Consider the following 7390-nt stretch of genomic DNA (forward strand, 5'->3'; position numbering starts at 1 on the left):
CCTGTGTGCACTGTCACATGGCCTCGTTTTTGGTAGCAGGAGGTGACAGAGGTGGCTTCTATGAGAAGCTTGCTAGATGCTTCCACCATGTCCAGTAGAGCCAATCCCTGATGGCTCTGAAAATGGACTTGCTGCTGGTCAAAGCTGGGCCAATGAGAGAGTTTGGTAAGGCCTCTGTGATAACATATTTAAGAAGAAAATCAAAACAAAATGAAGGCACAGTTTTTTCTAGCCAGATGATGCCTATGTAACTTAGATCAAAGTTACAAAGTGCTTGTATAGCTTGTATTATAAGATACCAATGTAACCTCATATCAATATAACCTAAATAACGACTTCTTATCTATCTACATAATCTGATACCTATATAACCTGAATTATAACTTTTGTACCTATATAACCTGATAAAAATAACTTTTTATACAATGTAATGGCTAGTATATGGTTAACGAGTTGCCTAATGCTGAATAGACAATAAAAGAAGGAAAAACTCACCAGGTGGATAGCTTTAGAGCAGATAACTATAGTGACTAATGAAAAATTGGCAAGTGCAAAGCCGATTAACCACAAAACAAAGAATTTAGGCCGGTTAAGACCAGACAGACCAAGGAACACCGTAACTGTGCATGCTCCAAAGACAAAGTTGCAAAGTTCAGAAGAAGACCTTGGAAGCCTTCATCAAAGACCCCTGACGAGCCCTGAACTGGGGAGATGCAAGCACAGTGCAAAAGAACATCTGATAACCATGAGATCACACTAAATTAGTTCTGGCCCGTACGTGGTGATGTTGTAGTGACACAGTGATACCAAGCGATATTTAGGGTATAAATACACCACAGCACGTGACAAAGGTGGGTGGGTTAGGTGGAGACATCCCCCTCACCACCAGCACTGCAATAAACAAATACCTGCTCTATAGACATCAGTCTGTGGGGATTTATTTCCAGCCTCTCTTTCAGGCATCACAGAGAAGAAGAGGAGGTGAGAACATGTGAGGGAAACACCATGGAGACACCAAGGTCAGTGCAGAAGGAGGGGCAGGAGGTGCTCCAGGTGCCAGAGCTGAGATTCCTCTGCAGGCTGTGGTGAGACCATGGTGAAGCAGCTGTGCCCCTGCAGCCCATGGGATCCACGGGGGATGCAGAGATCCACCCACAGCCCATGGGATCCACGGGGGATGCAGAGATCCACCCACAGCCCATGGGATCCATGGGGGATGCAGAGATCCACCCACAGCCCGTGGGGAGGTGCCCATGCTGGAGCAGGTGGATGCCTGGAGGGGGCTGTGATCCAGTGGGAGACCCGGTGGAGAGAGGGGTCCCTGCTTCCAGGCTGGAGCAGCCTGTCCTTGGAGGACTGCACCCTGTGGAAGAGTGACCCACACTGCAGCAGTTTTGGCAGGACTGCTGCTCATGAGATTGGAACCACACCGGAGAAGTTAATGGAGAACTGTCTCCCGTGGGAGGGATGCCACGGTCTCCCAGGGGAAGGACTCCTCTCCCAGAGCAGTAGAAGAAGATCTGGGGTGATGAACTGACCAAAACCCTCACCCCCTGTCTCCCTGCACTGTCAGTGGGAAGGAGGGAGGGGCTGGGGGGAAAAATGTGTTTTTAAGGGCTTATTTCACTTCTTATTATCCTCTTCGGATTTGGTTAGTAATAAATTCACTTTGCAACTTTAAGTTGAGCCTGTTTTGCCCTTCAAATGTTTTCTCCTGGTCCTTATCTCAACTCATGAACCCTTCGTTAATTTTTTTCCTTTCCTCTGCCCAGCTGTGGCAGGGCATGGTGAGTGAGTGGCTTTTGTTGGTGCCTGGTGTTGGGCCAGTGTCAAACAGGACATACAAAGGCTTTTTAAAAGTATTGTGTTCACAGTAAGGCTATCTAAGTATGTATTTACTTTCAGACTCAGGCAAGAAGTTGCTGAGATGTAATAGATAAGAGTTTTAGAAACTATGGGAAAGATTAAAAAAATCCCACATGAGTTTGAAATCATAGAATAACTGTAAAAGAGAAACAATGTAAAATATCTCACAAGACCTGATTTGATGATTTTTATTTTTGTTTAGGGGAGGTGATTAATCATTTATAAAATGGTAGATGCTTGCATGTAACAATCCAGTCTCGAGTTTTTGTCTTTAAACTAGACAAGTAGTTGTTGGCAAATGCCTGTGAACATTTATACTATGGTAAATTTGTGAATTGTGATTTCTGAGGTGGGTAAAGTTGTAGGGGTATGTGTAAAAAAAATAATGACTTCGACCTATTTCTCCTATTTATTTATTTAATTGCTGTAGCTGAGGTTGACTTAGTATCTCTGGACCTGTCTGTATCTCTGATTGTATTCTTTTGGGTCATTCCAGAGCTGGTTTTTTTGCAGTCTTTGTCCTTAAACTTGTGTGCTTTTAAAACCATGTAGAATCTTGCCCATTATCCACAGGGTTCTTTTGGCTGTACTGAGAAAGGACGAGCAACATGCCTAGAGAGAAAGGTAGCAGTATGGTATGCTAGGAAAAAAACATACAAACTTGAGCCTTGGAAAAAAAGGAGGCTGCAGAACTAGATCTAGGGTTTTTTAAAAGTGGGATATTGTGAACAGAGGAATAAATGGGAATTCAATGTTTGTTTGTTTTTTTTAATACTTATTTCTACTCTAGTTGATGTATAGGTAGTTAAGACTCATTTGCCTTACATTTACTAAGGTTTACGTAAGGGCAGTAATATAGGAAATAATTGAAAAGTGGAAGATCTAGACAAAACCAGATCATTAAGAAAAATGTAAAATCCTTTCCCTGTTGACAAAAAATGCTGACCTTGAGAAATGAAAAATTGCAAAGAATACTCAAGAAATCAGCAAAGATGTCCCAAAGGCTGTTTTGTGGTTTTGAAGGTTCTTGGGTGCTAGACCTCCAGAAGTTCTTCAGGGTTAGAAACATGCTTATTTTTAAAACTTATAGCTCAACTTCTCATGTAATTAGAGACCTTTATGAGAAGAGAAGGCAAAGTGCAGTGAAAAAAACTAAACAGAAATGCTGATTTTTTTCTTTTGCCTTTTTTGTCTTCTGATCTGACCTCTTGCCAGCTGATGAAGTGATATAGACACAAAGCTGCAGTGATGCAGAACACAATAGCACAGCCCTATGGAGGTTTCCTGAGCAGCTTTCTGGGAGCTGTTACTCTGGGTTTTTTACTTCTTGGTTTGTAGCTGTTTGTGATGGACACCAGAGCAGCACAGGCAGCAGCAGGTGCAGGAGAAGGGACACACGTGGAGAAGGCAGAGGTTCTGAACAGAGGTTGTTCTCCCCCAGCTGACCTTGGACCTGCTGATTGGCATTGGCCATGCAAGCAGTGACAACCCCAGACAGCCACTCTGTCACTCTCCTGCAGTGGGGTGGTGGAGAGATCTGGAAGAATGAAAGTGGGAAACTCGTGGGTTGAGTTGATAAAGATAGGTTGGTAGGTAAAGCAATAGTTGCATGAACAATCAAAGGTAAACAAGGAATTAATTCAGTATTTCACATGGTAAGGCTGTTCTTTGGACAAATTTCCCAGCTGTGGGATGAGTGGGTTCATGGAGTGCTGGGTGAAGATCTGGCTGAAGGGCAGAGCTCAAGGGTTGCAGTGAACAGGGCCACATGTGGCTGGTGACTGGTCACCAGTGGCATTCCTCAGGGATCAGTCCTAGGGCCAGTTCTGTTCAATGTATCTCTCAGTGATCTGGATGCAGGAGTTGAATGCACCGTGAGCAAGTTTGATGATGATTCCAAACTGGGAGGGCTGCTGGCACTCCCGAGGGACAAGAGGCCTTGCAGAGGGATTGGAGCATTTGGACAGTGATTGAAGGGAATAAATTTAGCAAGCCTAAATGCACGTAGGATGGAGTAGCACTTGACACAAGTCTAAATTGAGTGAGGAGTGTCTGGGGAGCTGCCTTGCAGGAAGGGAGCTAGGATTGCTGATTGGCAGCAGGCTCAGTATCAGGCAGCAGTGTGAGCCTGGGCAGCCCAGAGGGCAAACCATGTCCTGGCATGCATCAAACACAGTCAGTCCAAAGAAGTGATTATCTGTGGCAGCTACAGCTGGTCTGTAGCTGCACAGATAAAATTGGCCATAACAGAACCCAACTCAACCAGCCTAGTTGGTAAAAGAAGTGAACAAGTCCCTGGATAAGACAGTGATAGGCTAGATTTGAGTTCCAGCCAGGAACCCCAGCCAATCCCATGCAATCCTGAAGGCAGACATCTAACTGGACAGTGAGCTGGGTGGTGTGGAGACCTTGATCAATCAGGTGTTAAAGTGTGGGAATTTTGAACCCCCTATAAATGGGGGCATGCATCAATAAATCTGGGCTGTTGTCACATGAACTCGCTGTGTTCAGTTGTGCTCCTGTCTCCAAAACTGTGACAATTATCCTGCTAAATTCACTGTTGGCACAGCCTTACAACTGGGTATCGTGTGAGACCCACCATGTAAAAAGGATGTGATGGTTTTGAATTAATCCAGAGGAGGGCAACAAAGCTGGGGAAGGGACTGGCAGGTATGTTCTCTGAGGGGCAGCTAAGGACACTGGGCTTATGTAGTTTGGAGAGAAGGAAGCTCAGGGGTGACTACACTGCTCTCTGTAGCTTCCTGGGGAGGGGTAGTGGAGACACAGGTGCTGATCTCTCCTCCCTGGTACACAGTGCCAAGACTGGGAATGGCTGAAAGCTGTCTCAGTCCGTAAGGTTTGGACTTGACATAAGGAAGCATTTCTTTACCAAGACCAAATCCTGTGGAACAGTCTTCCTGGAGAGCTGGTCATGCCTGGCCTTGCCTTTCAGCATTTAAGAGTCATTTGGATGCTGCCCTTGATAACATGCTTTAACCTTTGGTCAGCCCTGAAGTGATCAAGCAGTTGGACTGGATGATCAGTGTGGGTCCCTTCCAACTGAGATAGGCTATTCCCATATGTGCATGAAATAGGCAAATAAGAAACTGGAAGATGATGAAATTTCACCTTGGCAGGATTAAATATTGTCTTATTGTTCCTCATAACAGCTGTGACTAGAAGTGTTTTGGTGACCTCACAGTTCATTTTTGTACACATTTTTGTTGAAGTAAAATTTTCTCATTCAGAGCGTTTCCCATCATGATGTGAAGAATCTTTTCCCTTTCACTTTACTAGAACAATATAAAAGATCTTTCAATTCTCATTTGAGTTTCACTACAAGCAATGATCCAAGATGAACTTCCACCTGTTGATGAGCCTATCATATAACAGGTAGCTGGTTACTGAGTTGTACTAACTTTGCCACCTATGTAATGTTAAAATGGGCCCTGTTTGCCACAGAGAAATTTTACAGATGCTGTTTCACCGCTGAAAACTCGAGTTTCTTCACAGTGAAGCCAGCAGTACTGCTGAGCCTCTTGGACTTCTCTGAAGAGCTGGCCATCATTTGTTGATTGTGGTTTTTAAGGCTTCAAGACCTGGAATCAAGTTAGTGGCTTACTTTTCTTTCTTGTTCAAAAGAAAGGTTATAGCTTTCCAATTTTCAGTGAAAAGCCTCAGTATTTGAGTCTTGATAATAATTTATAAATGGTGAACACGCCATGAAATTGTGTATTTCAAAAAACTATTTAGGAAAAACAATGTCTGCTGATAAATATTCTTTCCAAATCTAAATGTTATAGGCACTGAAAAGTGAGGTCTTTGTTAAGATAGGAGATTATATCAAAGTCTGGCTATGTATTATGATGAAATGTGTCATGCATAGCTGTGTATCCTAATGTTTAAAAACAGAAAAAAATCTTGGTATAATTATTGTGAGTTTTTTAAAAATATTGCATTAATGCTTTGAAAAAGATGCAATTGCTTTCTGAACGTTAGCACAATGATATCTGAAAATACACTTATGTGGGTAAAAATTAAACTGGTGAAGTTCTTCATAAGTACATGACTTCAGCAGTTGGTTGTTCAATTAAAATAGCAGCTATTCTACCACCTATTTCATGTTAAGATACATACATGGACTGGTGAAGCTTCTGATTCAATGCTTTATTGTATGGAGACTCACAGATAATCAGCAAACTTAATTGCTTTGCTGAATCAGTTTCTGTATCTGTATTAGATAAGATTGAAAGAATCATCTGACTTTTCTAATCAGTAAGAATTGCCCAGTGGCAAATGCACATCTCATGGAACATATTTAGAAGTATGGAGATAACTGATTATACCAGATAGATCAATGTGCTAGATTATGGCTCTGATAATGTACCACAATGTGACATTCTCCTCTGACTGTATGCAAATAAATTTGTGGGATGCTCATATGGTCTTTTGCATTGTAGTTTTGGATAGTTTGGATGAATACAGTGTCTGAGTCACTCTGGGATCTGTGTGTGATAATGTATGTTTCTGAGATCATCTGGGGGCTGTTAGCTCTGGCCCTGGAGGTTTGCTGGCATTTACTTTTGCATCCTAGCAATCGTGCTTACCATTTAGGCAAAGACCCCACAGGGACTCGGGCAGGCAGCAAAGGTGAGGGAGGAGCCAGGTGTGGGTGTCCCTCCACAGCAGGACTCATGCAAACACTTGACCAAATGGCTAATGGCCAGGCATGCTGCCTGCTGGGCAACTGCTGAGTGGGGAGCAGTGCCCAAAGCATAACCTTGCATCATTCAGTGCTTGTTCGTAGGCAAAGCTTATCCAGGAAGACAGGAAAGTAAAAAAAAAAGTGGCAGCTGGAGAGTTGAGGAATGCTCCCAGTGCAGGCAGCTCCGGGAGCAGCTGCAGTGCAAGCTGTGGGTTGTACTCTGGGCGTGGGGGAAAGGGTCCTTGGCCACCAGCCCTGAGCTGGCACTGACTGTTTGCCTAACAAAGGGCATGGAGACCTGTGACACCAGACAGAGAGGGGTGTGTGGTGACTGTGGCAGTCACTAAAGGACTCTGTAGAACCCAAATAAACAAAGAGGGGACCCCAGATAAATTATCATGGCCAAGAGGCAAATGTAAGGGGCATGAAATGTGTGTGAGGAACATGTCCACAGACCATAGGGATACAAAAGCCCAGAGATCCCTTTGTTTGGGGTGCCTCCCCAGAGCCATCAGCTCTTGTGTTGCTGCTGCACCACGATTAAATGACTTAAAGGAACCAGACTTCTGGGACTGTGCTCCAGGAAGCCTGTCTGACTGTGTGAGAGGGAGAGGTATGTGTAGGGAGGCAACTGGTACACCCTCTGGCTTGCTGGAGCCATGTGCTGCAAAGGGGCTCTGGAACCAGGAGTTAAAGTCTGGGGTGGTGCAAGTGTGACTGCTAGAGTGACATCAGAATGATCAGACATTAATGTTTCCTTAACTTATCCAATCCCCTGCAAAAAAAAGGGAAAGGAGCAAATGAAGGAATTAAAGTATG

This window comes from Sturnus vulgaris, chromosome 1, assembly GCF_052056855.1.
Source record: "Sturnus vulgaris isolate bStuVul1 chromosome 1, bStuVul1.hap1, whole genome shotgun sequence".
NCBI lineage: Eukaryota > Metazoa > Chordata > Aves > Passeriformes > Sturnidae > Sturnus > Sturnus vulgaris.